This window comes from Equus przewalskii, chromosome 2, assembly GCF_037783145.1.
Source record: "Equus przewalskii isolate Varuska chromosome 2, EquPr2, whole genome shotgun sequence".
In the NCBI taxonomy this organism is placed as follows: Eukaryota; Metazoa; Chordata; class Mammalia; order Perissodactyla; family Equidae; genus Equus; species Equus przewalskii.
Genome location: NC_091832.1, coordinates 99,629,273 through 99,651,602, shown reverse-complemented (window position 1 = coordinate 99,651,602; position 22,330 = coordinate 99,629,273). Strand labels below are relative to the sequence as shown.

At 36.1% G+C, this 22,330-nt stretch overlaps 1 long non-coding RNA gene across 1 annotated transcript in view; it reads left to right on the top strand.

Moving 5' to 3' along the window:
* The first annotated feature begins 15,150 nt into the window (after positions 1 to 15,150).
* The window catches only part of LOC139081814 (uncharacterized), a 46,867-nt gene continuing 39,687 nt past the window's right edge, over positions 15,151 to 22,330 (top strand). Inside the window, exons 1-2 of the long non-coding RNA XR_011537172.1 lie at positions 15,151 to 15,435; positions 17,439 to 17,651. This is a non-coding gene — a long non-coding RNA (uncharacterized lncRNA). The remainder of the gene's footprint in view (positions 15,436 to 17,438; positions 17,652 to 22,330) is intronic.

Here is a 22,330-nt window from a genome sequence, read left to right as displayed (position 1 = left end):
AGTTAGATAATTGGATTTTAGTTTCTATCTCTGGGCATGGGCTAGAGTTTGATGCTTTTTTTTTTTTTTTTTTTTCAATTTTATGTAGAGAAGTGTGCAGCTCCATGAAAAGTGATAACAAAAATAATAGGGCAGTCCTGGTTGGGAGGAAGCATTTTCTTTTTCAGGAATCAATAGGAAAAGAGAGTGATCCTATTTTTCACCGGAGGCAAATCGCCATTACCAAAGAGAAGAGTGCTCATCTCGTAGGGGCAGCAGTGACACATACTTCCATCAGGCACTATTCAAGGTTGGGAGCAATACCCGATACTGGGGAGAGGCTAATTAAATTAAAGCTGTGGGAGAGTGACAAGATGACCGACTGCAATCTGAGTGCTCCAAAGCCTTTCCCTTTCCCTTCCGTTTCAGCCTTGCTCAGTCTCTTCTCTTTAGCATCTCACTCACATGCTTAATATCTGGTGTGCGATACCTGGTTCCTTTTGGCCTTCTTGTTTAAGCTGCAATGTGAATATTTGGCTTGTTCTATGACTGATGAGCGCAGCAGGAAAGATATGTAATCGCTTTGACTATGCAGCGGTAAATGTATACTCCCTTTGGAAACTCAGCTTGCTTCATTTAGACCCAAACATGCTAGGCAGATGCAGATTATCAATTCACAGCATATGAAACAAGTGAATATCTATCTCTTTTATGTTCTGTTTTTAATGTAATAGCAAACTAACATCTGTTGTTCTGAGCATCACAAATCTGTTCTTTTCAATGTAAAGGTTTGCTGAGCATTGATATTTTACTAAGAATAGGATGCGTGTGGCAATTAGACTACACCACATTTTTTTGTCAATTCCAATGTTCTTTGGAAAGGTCATTGTGTGTGTGACCTACTGAGCTGTATTGCTATGATAGATATAGTTACAAAGTAAAACCATTTAACTGATAATGTTCCGGGGAATAGGTAAAGGAATAGAGATAAGAACAAAGGTGACTGGTTTTTAAGAGATAATCCTGTATTGTCAATAACATCTCATACATGCTTCGAGTCTGGTCTTTACTGAGCACTTTTTTTCCAGATAAGAAATGCTACTCAAAACTCTGAATGAATGGCTGCTGTGGTAATGTTTGTTGTATCTGCGAGTCTTTTCTAGCTATCAAGATAGACCCGTGAATGAAAGTAATAGCATTAGAGTCTTTCTCTGAACCACAGAATCATAAGGTTGCAAGGTTTCTAAGTGCAGTAAAGAAATATTAGAATAGATATAACAGGAGAACTCATGAGTTTAAAAAATTTTCACTTTAACATCACTAGTTTTATTTTTAAGGGGAAGTTAGCTCATTTGTTTAGACAGTGATGTAAATAAGTCTACATAACGTACTCCTGTTAATTTATTTTTCTGATGGAAAATTGTTGGTTGCAGTGCGTGCCTTCATGTTTTGCTGGCATTAACATTGCTGGCTGCAAAAAGGACACAGTGAAGTTTTGTGACTTAGGGACACATAGCATCACATTGAGAAAAGCCAACTCATCATGCATCTTCTGCATCATCCATATGTTATCTTAGAAAAATCAAAATGCTAGAGAAAAACCAAACACATTTGAATACAGAATAAGACAATAATAATAATTCTGTTATTCTTGGTTCCAATATTTCATCTCAACTGACAACTCTCAATTTGAAGTCCATTTAAGACAGAATATAATTTTTAAAGGCACAATAAATGATCTATTTTTCATTTGTAAGAAAAAAAGAACTATTACTCAATGGGAATTTTAAAAAATAGAATCTCTCATTAGTAATAACACCTGAGCTGTGGCTTTGGGCATTATGTCCTGCTGTCAGTCCATTTTCAACCCTACAATTCAATAGCTTTTTTGCTAAAAATTCTCTTCTATCTAACAGCTTGTGTGTAGAGTACAATGTGTGTACATACTCATATACTCAGGAGAATTGTCAATCATGAACTTTATAAAGAATTTGGAGAGTTAACCTAAACAAGAATATGTTGGAATTTTCATTCTTTGATTTAATCAATAAAAATGAAGCACCTATTATGCCACAGTGTAAAATAATAGTAATAAAAAAAGTCAAGAATTTGGCACTGTATTTCTGAGGTTTCCAAAGCTGTCAAGCATTCCTGTTGAGAATGATTGAATCTATCAAGATATAAAAAGCAGCTGGGGACATCTGAAGTGGCGATTTATATTTTGTGCAACCCTAGCCAGAGATGTGAGCAGCAGCATGAAATGGTAAAAAGATGCTTAAATCAAGCCAGGATGCTCAAAAAGCTATCAAAAAGACACCTTTGTACAAAATGGGTATTTTAATACAATTAAAGATACGGCTGTTCGGATGAGATATTGACAATTTCAGTTAATGCTTATTTAAAAAACTAGAAATAACATTCAATATTTAGATTACCTTTATTTACATTAATTTTGAAATATGTAATTAGTGGATATTACATTGATTTATGTTTTAAAGATGACTCAGTGGAAAATAGAAAATGTAGCATTGCATAAATTAATGTTTATTCAATTGACAAGCGCTCGATTTGGGCAGAAGAGCATCTTCATCGGGGGTAAATGACTCTTGGTGGGGAGGGAAGGAGGAAGGAGCAAGGGAATCTTTGATTTTAAAAATATTTTACCTACAGATTATGGTAGAACTTAGTGCCCATTGTGGTAATTCATTTTGAAGAATAGATCAAGGTTCTTGGAAGCTATCTCTGTGCATTCTCTTAAAAATACAAAACCAAATTTAGCAAAATGCTGGAAAGAATGCTTTCCATTAGGGTACCCAAACTCTATTTGCTCAGTATTTAAGTGTTTGATGTATGGAGATTCCAAGTTGCTGTCTGGAACTTATATGCTCATGTAACAAGTATTCCTATACTTTGAAATGTTGTGTAGTTCTTTTTTTTTCAATGTGAGCTAAATATTTTGTATAAATAATTATATCAGCTCTAACTCTGCTTTTATAAATGATACACTGAAAAAAATTGCATAAAGACTTTCCCAAAACATTGAATTATTAAGTACCATTAATACCTGATTTGCCAAAATTTCAGCCATGGTGTATTCAATAACAGGGTTTTATACACCTGATTTCAAAGTGGAGTAAATTCTCAATTACCTTGAATGGATCATACTTGAAATTGTTTCTTCCATTACCCAGCTTGTTGGTATTATTATGGAGTAATTGTGTAAAGCTATAATTATTTATGAACTGTGAAGTAGAAGATAAATTGAAATGGCTTTTTAATTTTTCAAGATTTTCTCTTATATTAATTGTTGTCTGTGTTGGAAATCTGCAAGCATGCTGGTCTGTATGTATCATTCTATAGTTCGGAGGTTTTTAACCTGTTCTCCGTCATGACATGGAATGGATCTGACTGATGAATTTGTAAACTGGGGTTGAGGGCAGTTCTCCAGGGCAAAACCTGTAAGATCAGTCCCTTTTTTCTCACTAAAGAAAGCAAATTGAATGCAACCAAGGGAGGGTGCTGTATAAGAATAACCTTGAGCCATGCTAAAACAATGTTTTATAGTAAAGTAAATTATCTCATAAATTTTGACACTTCTAGTATTGTTAAGGACAGATTATTTATGGTATACCATTGCATTATGACACTGGATGAGAAGTTCTGATAAAATTGTCCATGGTTTTTCCTTTGACATTCTTATGTCACTTTTGATTCTTGGCTGCTATGGTTTGGCATGGTATGTAGTCTAATTTAAAATAATAGTCAGACACACATTTGGAATAGCCTGGTCAGCCAGAATATGCTGCTGTCAGAATACTTCAGCAAAAAGATTCCTTTTTATTGTCCGTTAAGGTAACATTTAATTTACTGTGGCTTTTCTTTTCTGAAGGTTGTCCAAGGTTTCTCCAAAAGTGAACATGCATCTATCTCAAAGGTCTATTATTCACAGAAAGAATTTAAATACTAGCAAACTTATAGAGTAACTCCAATTAAGTTGAATAAATACCGAGTTCTTGACCTTGAGGGAGTCACAGTGGATTGGAAGTAAGCATAATATAAGGTGTGACACAACGTGTGTGTTGGAGGAGGTCATCAAGAGGACATGACCGCCAGTTGACCCAAGAGCTGGACCCAGGCAACTGGAGGGTCCCCACCCTCTCTCCTGCCCTTGGAATGTACATTCCACTCACCATTCTCACACTAGGAACTGTTTCAAGGACACAGACTTCAGAGAATAATATGTTGCTGAGACCATCTGGACTGAATACGTGACTGAACCTAGTTAAGGCCACTTGAGATTCTGGTGGGCAGGGCAGAGATTTACTCATCTTGCAGCACCTAAGACAGATGATTTTTTTCTATTGTTTTCTTATTTTCAATTTCATTGGTTTAATCTATAATTTTTATTATCTTTTTTTCTGTTTCCTTCAAGCTTAAATTGCTTTTCTTTCTCTAGTGTCCTATCATGGAAGCTTAGGGTATTAACTTTAAATTGATTTAATTTCTAGTATATGCATCTAATGCTATGATTTTCACTCTAAGCAATGCTTTTGCTGTATCCTACAATTTAAACATTTTTTTTATTGTAGTAAAGCATACATAACATGGAATTTACCATTTTAATTATTGTTAAGTGTATAATTCAGTCTGGGGGTCTAGCAGTTAAGATTTGGCACTCTCACTGCCAAAGTCTGAGTTTGTTTCCTGGTCAGGGAGCCATACCACCCACTGTCAGTTGTCATACTGTAGTAGCTGTATGACAGCTGTATGTCATACTGTGGTGGCTGTATGTGGTGTGTTGTTCTGATGCTGAAAGCTATGCTACCAGTATTTCAAATACCAGACGGGTCACCCATGGTAGCTAGGTTTCAGCAGAGCTTTCAGACTAAGACAAACTAGGAAGAAGTACCTGGTCACCCACTTCCCAAAAAAATTGGCATGAAAACTCTATGAATGCCAGCAGAGCATTGTCTGAGATCGTCCCCGAAGATGAGGGAATGGCACGAAAAACATGGGCAGGGTTCCGCTCTGATGTGCAAAGGGTTGCTAGGAGTTGGAATTGACTTGATGGCACTAACAGCAAAATATATAGTTCAGTGACATTAGGTACATTCACATTGTTGTGTAATCAACACTACTATCTAACTTCACAGTTTTTCTTCATCTCAAACTGAAACTTTGTGACCATTAAACAGGAACCTCCCTATCTCCTCCTACAGCCCCGGGAAACCACTGTTATATTTTTCGTCCTGGGAATTCAACTATTCTAGGTACCTCATATAAGTGGAATCATACCATGTTAATTCTTTTGTATCTGGCTTATTTTACTTAGCATAGTGTTTTGTTCAAGTTTCATCCATTTTGTAGCATACATCACAATTTCATTCCCTTTTAAGAGTGAATAACATTCCGTTGTATGTTTATACTACATTTTGTTTGTCCATTCATCTGTAATTGGACATTTGGGCTGTTTCCACCTTTTGGCTGTTGAGAATAATGTTGCCATGAACATGGTGTGCAAATATCTGTTTAAGTCCCTGCTTTCAGTTTTTTTTGTTATATATCTAGAATTAGAATTGCTGGTATATATGGTAATTTTTTGTTTAATTTTTTACAGAACTGTCACAGTCTTGCTACAGCAGCTATATCATTTTATATTCCCACCAGCAATGCACAAGAGTTCCAGTATCTCCACATCCTCACTGGCAGTTTCCTTGATAACAGCCATCCTAATACATGTGAAGTGGTATCTCATTGTGGTTTTGATTTTCATTTCCCTAATAATTAATGATGCTAAACATCTTTTCATGTGCTAGTGGTCATCTGTATATCTTCTTTGGAAAATATCTATTCAAGTCCTTTTCCTGTGTTGTAATTGGATTGTCTTTTGTTGTTCATGTTGAGTTTTGGGAGTTATTCATAAATTCTGAATACTAATCCATTATCAGATACATGATTTGAAAATATCTTCTCCCATTCTGTGAGCTGTGTTTTTATTTTGTTTATAGAGTATTCTGGTGCACAAAACTTTTTAATTTTGAGGAAATCCAACCCACCTATTTTTTTCTTTTGCTGCCTATGCTTTTGGTGTCATATTCAAAATCAGTGCTAAATCCAATGTCAGGAAGTTTTTTCCTATATTTTCTTTTAAGATTCACTGTTTGCTTTTCCTCATTCTTTTTTATTTTTGCTCCGACTTCGTAATTTCAAATGACCTGTCTTCAGGTTTGCCGATGTTTTTTTCTGCCTGTTTGAGTCTGCTGCTGAATCCCTATAGTGAACTTTTCAATTCAGTTATTGCATTTTTCCATTGACGGATTTCTTTTTGGTTGTTCTTTTAATACTTTGTATCTCGTTGGGGATATTCTCATTTTGTTCATGTATCATTTTCCTGATTTCTTTTAGTTCTTTGTCTATGTTTCTCCTTAGCTATTTGAGTATATTTAAGACATTTGTTTTAAAGTCTTTGTCTAGTAAGTCTGATGTATGTGTTTCTTTAAGGATGATTTCTGGAGGATGACTTTGTTTCCTCGAATAGGCCACATTTCCTTGTATGCTTTATGATATTTTGTTGAAAATTGGGCATTTGAAAAAAATAGCCTCCTCTTCTAGTCTTTGTAAACTGGTGAGGTAGACTTTTACTAATTACCAGGCCCCTGAGCCTTGAGATTAGCCCAGAGTGAAGACTTCAGGTCTTATGAGGTCTTTTCTGGACATATATCTCATCTGGGCCTGTGTGTGCTTTTTTCCTCCCCAACTGCTTTTAAATGCCTTAATCTGTCAAAGAGTCTCACTCCAGCTTCTTTTGGGGCCTTAGATATCCTACTGTACTGCTATGTCCATAATCTCTTACACCAAGCATCTATGGATCTATAGTCCCCCTGCAGTTTTTATGTGCTGGGGTGCCCTTCAATGCCTTCCATGGATTCCAGCCTGAGATCCAATCTATGCTGCCATTTCCTGTCTAAGCACCATGTCAGGTGGACAGAAATCAGACTGTCAGGCAGCCCACAGATAGATTAGAATGCTTTAAATAAATTCTGCTCTGCTCCTTCCATCCTGAGGGAGGGAATGGGAATTGGGCTACTTCCTCCTGACTGTGCCACACCGTGCCAGGGAAGGGGTAGAGAAAGGTCAAGCAAAAATGCCACAAAAGTTCCTATCCTTTTGAATGTGGCTTTTTTAAATTGGGCATTCACATTCTTACTGTGGATCTTTGGTTTCAAGAGCTCCTATAAAGTTATCTTAGTGAGTCAGTAGTTGTTCATTTGATGTTTCAATGGGAAAACAATTACCTGGAGCTTCCTACTCTGCCATCTTGCTGACATCACTCCTGATGAGGGATTTTTGTTTTTGTTTTTGTTTTTTTATTTTTGGCATTTATCTTCTTTGGTGTTCCTTAAGCATTTTGGATTTGTAGTTTGGTGTTTTTCATTAATTTTGGAAACTTTTGGCCATTATTATTTCAAATAAGTATTCTGTTCTCTTCTTCTGTTCTTCCAATTAGATGTATGGTACATCTTTTGAAATGGCCCCACAGTTCTTGGGTGTTCCATTTTGTTTTGTTTCTTTTTTTTATCTTTGCATTTCAGTTTGGGAAGCTTCTGTTGACTTATCTTCAAGTTCACTGATACTTTATTCTCTTGCATCCTTTTTCACAGTTTTTATTTTAACCCATTTGTGCATATAAATTCATCCACGTAAACAAAAGAAATTATCATCTAATTCCAGGAAGAAAAAAACCTATTATGATTATAAGTGGAGTTGATATTGGAAACATCTAGTGAGGTTTTGCTTTATCTCGTTCTCAGGGAAGTTAGTTAAATTCTCCAACTATGATACTGAATTTTTCTATTTTTCTTTAGTTTTGTCAAGTGTTCTTTATATTTTTTAAAGCTCTATTATTAGGTATACTCTCATTTAGAAGTGTTAGATCTTGCTAGTAAATTGAACCTTTGGTCTTTATATAGGTATGTTTTTTACTACAAGTAATGTTTTCTGCCTTAAAGTCTATTTTGTGTTATATACATATAACTATCAGTTTTTTTTGGTTTTTATTTGCCTGGCTGTATTTTTAATCTTTTTATTTTGAGTTTTTCAATATTCATAATTTTTACATCTCTTTATAGTACACAGCATACAGTTGGATTTTTAAAAATCCATTTATCTTCCAACTGAACTAAAGCATTCAGCCTAATCATTTATATAATAATTACTAATATAATTGGATTTATTTTGACCATCTTATTTTGTATTTTTGTCTCAGATTTTTCCATTTTTCCCCTTATTTTTGTCCTATGTTGGATATATTATTTTTATTTTATTTTATTCTTTTTCTGTGCTTGTTTAGAGGTTACTTTAGAAATTTTTACATGCATACCTATCAATATCTGTACCCTCCTCTCAAAAAATATACCACTACATACTTCATAGCCTTATTTTTGAGTGTGTTTTAGTTTGTTCTTATCTTTTTTCTGTCCTGACAAGACATTATTATTATCATGCTATGAAGTCAATATTCTCATCTCATTATTTTTATTTCAAAGATAGAGTTGATAGAGTAATTGGAATATAACTTAAGGCCATTTAATTGAAAATATTTTGATAATTTTTATAGGATTAGTGCAAGAGGTCCAGAATAAGAGTGTTATAAAAAATAAAATATAAGGAATATGAGTTCAGTTTAGAGGGAAAACCATTGACTAGTTAATAAATGGTGCTGATACAAATGACCGTCAGAGAAAAAAGTTAAAGTGGAAATTTCCTGTTCAAACTAGGGATGAAAAAAGAACATCTTAACCAAGACCAAAAGTTCATAAGCTATATGAGAAAGAAAACATATGATGAGTCTGTCAAAGGTATTTGTCACTTATGTTACTGTGCTTTTAATTTCTAGAATTTCCTTTTGATTCTTAGGGTTACCATATCTCTGCTTACATTACCTATCTGTTCTTGCATGTTGTGCACTTTCTCTATTAAATCTATTAGCATATTAAATATAGTTTTTAAAAATTCTCAGTCTGATAATTCCAATATGATGACTGCTCTGTCTCTTCATACTGAATTTCTCTTGCCTTTTTCTGTGACTTGTAATTTTTTGATGACAGCAGGATATAATGTATTGGGTAATAAGTACTGAGGTAAAAAGTCTATAATCTCATGATTTATGTTAATACATCTAGGAGTTGGGCTATGTTTAACATTTATTTTAACTATAGGAACCAGGCTTCAAATTCAAAAACAAATGTCCTTGTTTTTATCCCTACTGTTGGTTATGGTGCTTTCCTATACACTGCTCCTAGAGAGAATCTATGTCTTACAGCTTTTTCAGCTTTAACCTGCTGTTATTTCCCTTCTGACTTACTCTCATCTTCAAACTATGTCCTATCTCTAAACCAGATGAGCTACCAGGTACGGATGAAATATTGGGCTCTTTGCAAAGAAAACTGATGCTAAACCTTCTTCTCCATGAGCAGTGTAATTGACCAGTGAGGAAAGTAATGAAAGGCAGCAGATTCCTTCATGAACTGGATACTGAGATATCTTTGAACTTTGGGCAATGTTTAGAATACATTTGTTTGAAGTCTAGGTGTTTCTCACTCTTTATAATAGATTCCTACATTAAATAGCCCCCAATAATCTTGCCTCTGGGTATTCACGCCTGTACTGGGAGTCTCCAAGACCACTCTCAGCACTCAGGCTTGATGATTTGTTGCAAGGACTCATAGACACTGTTCTCCTTATGATTGCTGTTTACTACTGGGAGAGGATACAGATTAAAATCAGCAAAGGAAAAAAGGTATATGAGGCAAAGTCTGGGAGAAACTATGTGTAAGCTTCTAGGTGTCTTTGCCCAATGGAGTGGCATGGACATGCTTATTTCTCCCAGAGACAGTGTGTGACAACACATAAGTAGTGTTAACAACTAGGGAAGCTCACTTGAGCCTGGGTGTCCAGTGTTTCTGTTGGGGGTTACTCACATAGGCATGCGGTACCTGTGTGACTGATCTCAGCTATTCAAATTCCATCCTTCCAAAGCAAAAACAGGCCTTCTCCATAAATAACATTTGTTAGCATAAACTATATGATCAAACTGGCCCATGGCCTCAGGCATACAAAAACAGTTGTTCACCAATAAAGGCATTATTAGCATAAATTATCTCATCAAAGTGGTACACTGTGATATAAGGCCTCAGGCATACAAAAACACTCCTATTAGCCAGAATATTCCAAGGGCTCAGAATTCTTCTCCCAAAGCCTGATCCTAAAAGTAAGTCTTTCTTGAGAATGTGCAGGGTTTATGAAATCCAGGTCTGCTGAGTTAACCCTTTTCCTGCACACCGCCTTTATGTGGTTCCTTCCCATATTGACTCTGTGCTTGGCCATGTGACTTGCTTTGGCCAATGGGATATCAGCAACTAAGACATAAGCAGTGGACTTGATAAGTGCTTGTGCTTGCTTTCTCGGAGTGCTGCTGCCATGTTAAGAAGCCAATAAAGAAATATGGGGAGAAATTTTCAGCAATTCCATCTGAATTATGAGAGATAATGACTTATTTTTGTTTTAAGTCACTAGGTTTTGGAGTAGTTTGTTATATAGCAAAAGTTGACAAGATAACTGATACACAAATTGATTCCAGAAGTTGAACGAATTCCAGAAGGCAGCTGATTGATTGGACTAAGTTTTCTCTATGATGCCCATGAATCTGACCTCTAACTATTCCCAAGCCTTGTGTCACACTTTCATCATTAAAAGTCTCCTCAACCTGCACCAGGACAGTGAGAGAGAGGATATGGCTTCTGTAATAGTGAGAAGTGGCCATTTCCTCCCACTTCTACCTCAAGGGAGATCAGGGAAGAGGGTGTTGGCTACCAAACAGTCAAAAAGAGAAATATGTTTGGTAGAGAAGGTGATGACCACATGATAGTATCCATTGAGGCAACCATCTCATCCCTTCAAACCTAAAGTCTAATTGAGATAATCCAGGAAACGATAATGGTGTTTCAATCTTGTTCATAAAACAATAGTGTGACACAGCTTGATGACATGATATGTTTCCTTCTTGGACCTGATGGGAACATCAAAGATATGAGTGTGAGAATACAAGGATAAATTTTTACAAAATGTAACCCTTAGGTAATTATAATTCCCAAATCTTTTGTGATTAACATTTGACATATCTCTTACGATTAAATAACATTGTGTCTTTTTTAGGTACAGAAGCTTGTCACACTGGAAATTTTAGAAACTGTTAAAGAAAAGGAAACATTTAAGAGAGGCACTGAGGAGGGTTTGGATTCCTTGGGTGTATATGGCAGGAATGGCTGTGCTGACTTGCCTCACCTCTAGTCATTGCAATATTACATGCAGCAGGCTGGCAACGGGAATTTAACTTAATTCCCCATATACATCTTGCATCTAAAAATCTGTAAAAAGAAGAGGGAAAATAAAACATTTTTCTAATTCTTTTTTCCTTCTATTGAGCATTTTCTGGGATATCTAATAAACTGAATCCAGAACTTTCAATTTGTAGAATTCTTCAGTGCCTTTGGAATGAAAAGGAAAGATGAGGCAAAATCTTAGTATAAAGCCAAAACAGGTTTGTACATGAATAATACATAGGAATAAAACATGGCAAATGAACAAGTCACCATCAGGGGAAATCCATCAAGATGATGTAGGAGATATCATCAGATATGAACTGAATTATATCATCAGGTACTTCAAGGAGGCATATGAATGGGCTAAGGAATCATTACCAAATTCTGAAATACATTTACCTCATAATTTGTGATAGTGAAAAATAATGGACAAAATTTCAACTGGCATATTTTTGTATATCCCTGGTTATAAGACAAAGACTAACACTTTGAGCACAGAACTTCTTATGATTAGAGTGTCAGATTGGTGTAAGGGCATTACCATACGTTCTCACTAATGGGAGTAAGCAAGAGATGCCTTTTGTCAGTGTGCAGAGATTTTATCACTTTAACAGTGTGTTTCACAGTGATTTCTGAAGTCCTTGCTAACTTTCACAGTAAAAAGGAAAGGATGGTTTCTGATATGATATGCCTAGAGTTGCTAGCAAATTTGATTGACAAGATTATTTTTGGCTTAATGAATTTAAATTAACTCAAAAGAATTGGCTCCTTCAGATCTTTGATTGTCTGGTCTTGGTGTAAATTATATCCTTTGGATAAGTGATCATTATGTATAGATAGACACACGAGGCAGTACCTTCATATTTCCAAATATATTATACTTAGGTCAGGTGTTTTCATTAATTTTTAAATTTGTTCTAACACAGGATACATTTCTGTAAAATCTCTACCAAATAATAGCTTGCAATATGGTATAAATATAAACAACTTTCTTTGCACATTTTGAACAATTCGTTATAAGCCTGATCTAGTAACAGCAATTATTGTTTAGAGCTATGTTTCCTTGAGAAAGGAAGGAGGGATGGAAGGAAGGATGGAAGAAAGGAAGAAATAAACAGAAACAAAGAGAGAGAGAAGGAAGGAAGGAAAGAAAGAGAAAGAAAGAAAGAAGGAGGTATAGAGGAATGGAGGAATGGAGGGAGGGAGGAAGGAAGGAAAGAAAGAATGTGACTCAAGGTCAAGAAATGTAATGGTCAGTAGAAGAAGACTTAGAGATGGCCCAAACATTAGAATTATCTGACGGGGATATTTAAATTAATTGTGATAAAAACGCTAAAAATGCTAAAGGGAAAAGTGGGACAATTTCATAAAGAGAAACTTTACTAGAGACTTAGTCTAATGGAAATGGAAATTTCTAATAGCCAAATGGAAAGGCTAGAAATAAAAAAAAACAAAACATGATTTTAGAAAGGGAATAATTATTAAATGTGTTTAGGAGCATACTGAACTTAGCAAAGGAAGGATCAGTGAAATAGCAGACAGGCCAATAGAAGGTACACAAACTGAAATATGAAGGAAAAAAAGAAGTAAAAAGAAACAAAATATTCAAGATATATGAGGCAATAAGAAATAGTCCAACATGTGTATTGCTGGACTTTACGGGGAAAAATAAATCTCTTAGGAGAACAATAGAAGCTCAGCAAACCCTGAGCAGAGCAAATAGAAGCAATCATAAGAATACAAAAACACCTAAGCACACATCAAGATGCTCAAAACCATAAATAAGGAAGCAACTTCAAAAGCAGTCAGAGAAAAAAAGACACACTCCACTCATGGAAAGGAAATGATAATAAAGAATGAAGACCAGGTGACAGTGAAACCATACCCTTAGAATACCGAAAGAAAAAGCTGTCAATCTAAATTTTAGATTTGGCAAAAATATTCTTCAAAATGGAGGAAAAATTAAAACATTCTCAAGAGCTGAGAGTGTTCATCAGCTGACTATAAGAAATGCTGTAAAAAGAATTTCTTTAGGCTAAAGAGTAGTGAATGATACAGATGGGATTCTGGGTCTCTAACAAGGAGTGAAGAACATCAGACCAAGAAAATAGCTGGGTAGGTCAACGTAAAAGACATTTTTATTACCTTTGTAAATTGTGTGTGTGTCTCTCTCTCTCACTCCCACTTCCTCTCTCTGTCTCTCCCTCTGTGTGTGTGTACGTGTGTAATTATATTTTTTTAAAAGACTATCAATGACTTAGAGGCTGGCCCTGTGGCTAGGTGGTTAAGTTTGCGTGCTCTGCTTCAGCTCCTTGGGGTTCACTGGTTCAGATCCTGGGCGCAGACCTACACACCACTCATCAAGCCTTGCTGTGGCAGCATTCCACATAGAAGAACTAGAATAACTTGCCATTAGGATATACAACTATGTACTGGGGCTTTGGGGAGACAAAAAAACAAAAGAAGAAGACTGGCAACAGATGTTAGCTGAGGGCCAATCTTCCTCACCCAAAAAAAAGACTATTGACTACTTAAAGCAAAAATAATAATAAGGTAGTGTGAAGTTTACAGCATATTTAGCAGTAAAATACAAGACAAAAGGAACAAAAAGGCTAGGGATGTATAATTAAAATTAGTCCCAACAAACATCCAGCTCACTGATCCGTGTCTGCAGGGGATTAGTTCCAGGACCCCCGCAGATACCAAATCCAGTGGATGCTCAAGTTCCTTAGCTGGCCCTCCTATCTGCGGGTTCTGCATCCACAGAACATAGCACACATTTCGCTTGGTTGAATCTGCGGATGTGAAAGCTGTGGATATGGAGGATCAACGATAAACTGTTTGAAGACTCTTAACCCTGCCTGTGAAACAGTATAATATTATTTCAAAGCTCTCTGTAAATCTTCCACGATGGGGATCAGTGAGCTGGATGTTTGTTGGGAGTGCTCTTCACATCCCCACCCGTCACCCGTGGAAGGAGGGGGCTGAAACAGTACCAGGGAGAGGCAGGAGATCTGTGATGAAGAACCAACAAGAGTCTCCATCTACCTCATGGGTGTTTGGGGCTGGCGTGGTCCTCAGAGTTATTCTGAGTTGGGATGAGGGAGCCCGGCCTTTTCACCCCAGGGATGAGCAATCATTAGATGGTGACTGTCCTTGCAAGGAAACATGAGCTTTGAAGAGGTAGTTTTCTTCAGCTGAAGCAAAAGATAACTGACCCCTGAGAGCCATCTTGCAGCTGCACTTCCAACAGCTGCGGCAAGTCCTTCATTCCTAAGGCGGATCCTATTGGTGCAACATGGCATCCACTGAGGTATGTCAGTGTGTGTTTGCACACACTTGGAGAACTTGGTGGAAGTATATGCACCAGGCTCTTCATATTGTCATTTCAGGAGGTTGGAATTGGGGATACGTGGGTAGAAATATTAATCTTATCTTTATATAGCTTTCCATTATTTAATCTTTTACAAATGTAACTTCTAACAATATTTCTTAAAATTTCTAAAGACTCACAAAATAGTGCTTTAATTTCAGCATTCTTTTGCATTGATGCTGATTATATTTCTTTGAAGACAGTGGTCATCACCATACCAATCAGAATTTAAAGGAAAATAAGAATATTTCTTTAGCAAGTTGATAGAATCTGAAAGATTGTCTTATCTACATTCAGTACATCAGATTTTCTTCTCATTTTTAAAGCTGTGAGTGGGAGAAAATACTATTCTTGCTACCTTCGTTGCCAACCAAGGATAAGTCTCTTTAAGCAGAAAACCAATTAGTAGTTATTCTTATTCTGTGGTTGGATGTAAGAGTGCTTTCATATTGAAAAACAAAAAAAAGGAAAGAAAGCTCAGTGCACTATTAGCCAATAATAGATTCTTTCTTTGGCTCAAGGTAGTTCCTTATCACATTCTCAATCCTTGAGTGAGATGTATACTGTGTGCATTTCACTTCTTTTAAACATCAGTAATTCTGAATTGGAGGATTGTAAAGGTTCATGGAGAATACTAGTCATCGTCCAAGAGGCACAACTGAAACAGATGCCAAGAGAACAGCGTGATTTTCTCTATCAAAGGTATGTTAATATTCTTCTATTTTCTTCAATTTAAAAAGAATTATGATGGGCAAATGTAGAAATTACTTGGTTTTAGGGCCAATAGTTTACTATTTTGAAGGGGAATTTGATAAGAGAATAAGTGTGATGCCTATGAATGAATTTGTGAACAAGAATCATGTACAAATATTTCTCTAACTCAAGAGATTTTTTGTATGTTGATAAGGCAACTTATATTCCTACTGCCTAAGTATTACTAAAGTCCAAGGGTTTCTTAGCCATATATTCTCTTACCTAACAGTGGCAGATGTCCTCATTCAAAGCATATAAATGTAAGCTATTTTTAAAGTCATATATATGCTGCAAAGTAGTTATTCAAAGTGCAACCAATATCACATCAGTAGACTTTGAGATATTTTATTTTAACCTTTAGAAGGTAATGGAACTTCTGTATTTTCTGTGGCAAATTAACACCACCATATACCACCTTGAATGCAATATTGATTATATCACCTTAAAAAATCTTCTGCCTGCGGTTTAAGTTACTGACTTTAGCATCTTACTGGTCTGATAATTGCATTTCAATTCACTTTGGGAAACCATGCCTGGATTAATTGAGTCATTATAGTTAAAGTTGGTAATAAACAATAATAGGAAATATTTGTCTGTTGAAGTGCTGTTATTGCCTTTAACCATTTTGAATTATTAAACCATCCAAATCAATACTGCTCACTTATTTTTAATAATGAGTTCAATGACATGAAAGTAAACAGCTTTAGGAAATGACTTTCTTTTTGAAACCCAGCACATGTTGCTATGTATGTAGAATGCAGAGCGAACTTGCAGCAGCTTTTGGCAGTTTTAAAAGGATTGTTAATTAACTTTTCTACTCAAATTCCTACAAGCTCAACTGTAGTTGATGGGTTATCTTGCTATAGCCAATAAATCCTGAAGTAATTTCATAAACACAGTTATTTAACCTAAATTGGATTCTCCATCAATCGAGACAAATCAATTTTTAAATGCCATATTATTGGGAGTTTTAATAATACTGCTTTTTACTTATATTGGCTTACACTTAAAGAACTTAATATTTATGCATTCTATTATTTCTGCAGAGAAATTACTAAAATAAGAGTATTATTAACAGTAATATGTATAGAATGTACAGTTAAAATATATTTATTTACCAAACTTATATGTAACAAAGATGCGCTGTGGTTTTTGAAGCAAAGGAAAGTGAACTATGCCTCAGGAGCTCCTCGCTGTAGTGTCAATCCTACCACCTATAATTTGCTGGAACGCCAACAAGTCATGTAATTTACTGAGGCTCCAGTTTATGTCTCGGCAAATGGAAATAATAAACTGAATTCTTGTAAAGATAGAGTTAAGGGACCAGTAGTGCCTTATAAAGCATAAAGGATTTTACAAACGCAGAGGATTATTTTTATTGTCTGCTATTTTTCTTTTTCATTAATCCAAATTTGTTAAATCTACATTCTATATTTGTATATAGCTATATTTAATATGACTACAATGGCTCCAAATTTGTTTCCAAGGTTATCATGGATTGTATATAATTTTTTATTAATTTAAGATTCATTATGTCTTGCTTCGGGGTTTCTATATTCATAAATAAGTTGTAGAAAATGATCTCTTAGATAGTAAGGTATGCAAAGGAGCTCCCAGGTTAGATAAAATCTTTTCTTGGTTAAAACTGGAATATTTGATTCTGAAAAAATTTCAGGAGTAACGATTTATTTCTTATTAGTTTAAATAAGATGTAAATAAACCTTTGGTTAAAGGAATATGTGCTTAAAATACATGTTTTAACAGGGTAAAGAAAGTTAAATTCTACTGAGAGCCTAGTTTACTTTTCTCAGGAAAAAAAAGTGGGGATGGGTGAGAGATTGATGTATTTTGTTCCTGGATAGCTATTTATTGTGCTAAGCATGACTAAATAATTAATTCATTCATTTATTAATGGAGCCCTGATTGACTATATGTTGCATGTTCATTACTAGGTGCTGACGCTGCAGGGATACGGAAGAACAGTTCTGCTTTTAGATACTTCCAGTACAGTGGGGGAAGCCAACTTGTGAGAGATGATTACAGCAATGCATTATGTGCCACAATAGGCACATGTCTAAAATGTTAAAGACAAATCAAGGAAAAGTGCAATTGAGAATGTTGGGAAAACTTCCCAGAGGATAGATATTTGGATCCAGTTTTAATTGGTAGGTTTTACATAAAGCCTTCTATTTTTATCTCTGTTCTCAATTGTTTTTCCATCCAGAAAGATTTCAGTACTATACTTTATTTGTCTAAATCCATATTACTATTTTTAATACTCTGCTTACACTATCTCGTAGAATTTTAAGTGATGGAAATATCCTCTAGTTTCATACTATTGGTTTACAGAGAGCTGCATAGATGCTATAGCCTCAGAGCTATTCCTGAAAGATGGAGGGCCAGAAAAATGGGCATTCTGACTCTAGTCCAGGGTACTACCCCTCCTCACACATCTATTTTCATATTATGTTCTTAATTCCATCCAAATTCAGAAAGCATATGAAAGTCACACATGTACATAATTTGTGTGTTTATTTTATATATATCTGTTACTTGTATCTAGCTTCAAATCAGTTGGTGACCTGATAAAAGGATTTTCAGAGAGAGGGAAGGACAGTGAGGGAGGGGAAGGAAGAGGGAGAAAATACAGGAGAGAGAAAGGGAAGGGAAGGGGAGAGAAACGGAGAAAGAGAAATGTTTACGTTATTCACTATTGGTGGTAACAAAGCAGTTCACTGGATGCAGAATATTGAGAAAAAGAGAAATTCTGTGGTTATATGGGGAAATATAATTTGTGTTATTGGATTTGTAAAGGTTGCTCATGAACAGAATTATTTCAGTCCATCACAGAGTCTCAAAACCTACTCTGAACCAAAATATGATTACATTTCTAAGGTTTTAAAGAGACAGGAATCTATGAAATAGGAAACATTAAACTGATTTATGTGAAATTTTGGTGCTGATGAGAACTTTACCAGTAGTTTAAGATGTATCTAAATTCTTTGTGTCCCAATGCTGGCTTTTTCTCAGAAGTTGTCCACCTTTCTGTCCTAACGACACTTTCACCGATTTTTGAGATCAGTGTAAGAACAAATTCCTTTTATGTCCTGGTTTTTTATTTTACAGAAGTTATACTTGGCCATTTAATAACTCTGCAGTTGAAGGAAAAACATTACCATCTTTTCATTAATTCTATGCATCTTGTAGAGCTCCAATAAGGAGCTCTTGATGCCCAGCTGGGAAATGAGTGGGTAACCCCATTATCAGGCCCCTACTCAAGGTGGGGTACCAGGCTTTGTTTTATTCCTTTTGCTTGCCTTTCAGCAGCTAATATTCTACTTTAAGGTGACAATTTTAGGTCATGAAAGTATCAATATTTATCCATTATGATCCTTTTAATTTGTTTTATTCTCTTGGAGGTAGCACAGTATAATGGGGTCAAGAAATGGACTTGGATTCAAATCCCAGTTTTTTCTCCATATCAAGATTAATTACTTCTAGGTCCTTCTATTGTTAGTGTTCTTTTGAAATTATTATTACTACCTAATCCACGGTCATTGGTGATAATTATTGATTTACCTTTCACTAGGGGTTTTTAGATAGTGTCAGTTTTATTTTGTGCGGTTTATTTCCTACCATTACTAATTACTCCCCATATCAATCTTTCATGTCATTGGTTAAGACTTACTTTTTCTCTATAACATAGTATACCAGGTAATGATTTAGGCAATTTGTTGTTTTGTGTTGGAAACGATAGGCCAATAATATTCATTATGGATTGGTTAAATTGAGTTTTTATTGAGAAAATTGTGAGACATTCCTTTCAGATGTTTTGGATTATTTTATCATCCATGTTGCTAATCCAATTGTCTATGAGACTTTCCTCTCAGATATTTTAGATTGTTCTATCAACCGTGTTGCTAACCCAATTCTTCCATATATTTTCGGTGACTTAGAGAATTAATAGTTAAAATTAACTGAGCATTATTTTCTCCATGTTAGACCTGTGCTAACTGTTTCCCTGCATTATCTCACTTAATTCTCATAACAACCCTGTAACAATTCCCCACTTATTGATAAGAAACTGAGGCAGAATGAAGTTAAACAATCTGCCCACTGTCACAGGCCAATAGGTTGTGGACCTGGAGTTGGAACTGAGGCAGTGTGACTCTGGGATTGGTCTCTTCACTCTTCTCTATATTACCACATCAGCAGAGGAAAAGACCGTGTACAAATGGTAGAATCAAAGAGGTATTTTTTTAGTGTGTATATAAAGTAAAATGGTTAAATATTTTGTACTTTGTTTTATACTCTGCTTTTATTCTCTACTTAGAAATCTATCTAAACATTTTTCTGTGGTAGGATAAATCCTCAAACATGATATAATAATGATGTTATAAAATATCATTGTGAAGAAACCATAATTTACTTAACCATTCTTTACTTTTGAACATTTATATTGCTTTCAATTTTCAACATCGTAAAGAGATTAATACTCTGTGTTGATGCATAGATGTCTTAGCTTGGATTGCTATAACAAAATAGTATAAACTGGATGGCTTATAAACAACAGAAGTTTATTCACAGTTCTGAAGTCTGGAAGTCCAAGATCAGGGTGCCAGCATGGTCAAGTTCTGGTGAGAGCCCTCTTCTGGGTTGCAGACTGCCAATTTATCGTACCTTCACAAGGAGAGCAGAAAGGAGAGGCAAGCTCTCTCATGACTCTTATAAGGGCACTAATCTGATTCATGAGAGATCTACCCTCATGATCTCATCTGATCCTAATTACCTCCCAATGGTCCCACCTCCTAATACCATCACATGGGGGGCAGAAGGGTAGGGTTTCAACATATGAATGGGGCTCGCAAACATTCAGTCTATAATAATAAATAATCTTTTCTTTCAGATATATTTTTAGAGAAAGAATTTGCGGGCCAAAGAGTTTGAGCATGATCTCTGATAAATCACTTAACACTTCAGTGGAGGAGACATTCTGTGGTGACTCTCTTCCCGCAATAGTCACACCCATGCGTAATCTCGTCCTCAAATACAGGTGAACCTGTGACTTGTTCTAGGCAATAAAATTTGGCAAAGGTGATGGTAATCACTTCCTTGATTAGGTTGCGTTATATGGCAAAGATTTTTTTTTCAGATGTAATTTATGTCCCAAATCCGTTGCTTTTGAGTTAATCTAAAGAAAAATTCTCCTGGATGGGTCTGACTTAATCCACTGAAAGCTCTTAAAAGAGGATCTCAGGCCCTCCCTGTGTTCAGAGGTGTTTTCCTGTTGACTGTCGTTAAGGAAGCCACTCTGAGTTCTACTGCTGCCAGAAAATGACTCTGCCAACAACCTGAACGAGCTTGGAGCAGATTCTTTCCCACTCAAGCCTCCAGGTTAGAGCATAGTCCAGCCAACACCTTGATTGCAACCTTGGAAGACCCTGAGCAGAGGACCCATCTACTCCATGCCTGGATTCCTGCCCCATGGAAGCTGTGAGATAATTGTGTATTATTTTAAGCCATTAAGTTTGCAGAGCCAATGGCGCAAGGCCCAGTCGGAGTCTGAGGGCCTCAGGACTAGAGGATCTGATAGTGTGAGTCCTAGTCTGAGTGTACAAAAAGACCAATGTCCAGCTCAACAGTCAGAAAGAGTGAATTCTTCCTTCCCCCACCTTTTTGTTCTATTCAGGCCCTCAATGGTTTGGATGATGCTCACCCACATTGGGAAGGACGGCCTGCTTTACTCAGTGTACTTATTCAAATGCTAACATCATCCTGAAACACCTTCGAAACAATAAACAAACACCCAGAATAATGTTTAGTGAAATATCTGGGCACTCTGTGTCTTGGTCAAGTTAACACATAATATTAACAATCACAGAACAGACCCAAAAATGGAGCAAGATAGGAGCCCAAGACACAAAACGTTCTGCAGAAGAGGGCAAGAAATCAAAGGGAGAAAAATAAATTTGGTGATGGTGAAGGGATATTTAGTAGGGATTTTTCTTCAAATGAGGTACTTTAGATTCCTCATTGTAAATTCTCACCAATGAAATCTTTAGTTCAATTTACACTGTTCACTCATTGTTTTAGAATAATAGTAGCCCTTGGACTAAGTCTAAGAAGTGTAGAGGTTTTGTTCAAATCTGGCATGGGATTACTCTCAGAGACAACTGATAACTAGATAATATACACTGGAAAATATTAATCATTTTCATAACTCCATGAGGTAGATTCTTGTTCTGGCTTGTTCTATGGGGCTCTTGTCCCTGTGTCTCCCTTCCTGTATGCTTTTGGTTAGAGTTGGCTGAAGGAGGAACTTGGATGAGATTTGGAGGATGGAAGTGCAGGAAGTAGCTATTTCTCACAAATAGTTACTGTGGTCAAATATTGTCAGGTCAGAAACAGAGTGCCCAGTGAGTTCCAGCTTGTTGTTCCTTTTTCCTGCAGCAAGCTTAGCTTCTGGACAGATAGCCCTGATGGCCAAAAGTGTCCTACATCCAGACCAGACACCTGACTATGGACACAAAGAGGCAGTGGCTGCTATATAGAGGCCATGGCTTCTCATAGATCTCTCCAGAAACGCCTTCATTGTCCTGTTCTGGTGGTTGAACAGGCTTGGATGCTTGGATTTTCCAGTAAGCTCAGAGTTCTGCACGTTTTCAGTGCTTCAGACTAGTTAATGACTTTCTTTGATCCTCCAACTCCTCCTTCCAGATGTTCATTTACCCAGCCTGCCCTCAAGCCAGCTCCAAAATCGTGTAAGGAATTTATTCCATAAGTCTCATAGTAGTGCTGCTTTCTTGACTGTACACTGACTGATAGACACTGTTATGTTATTATT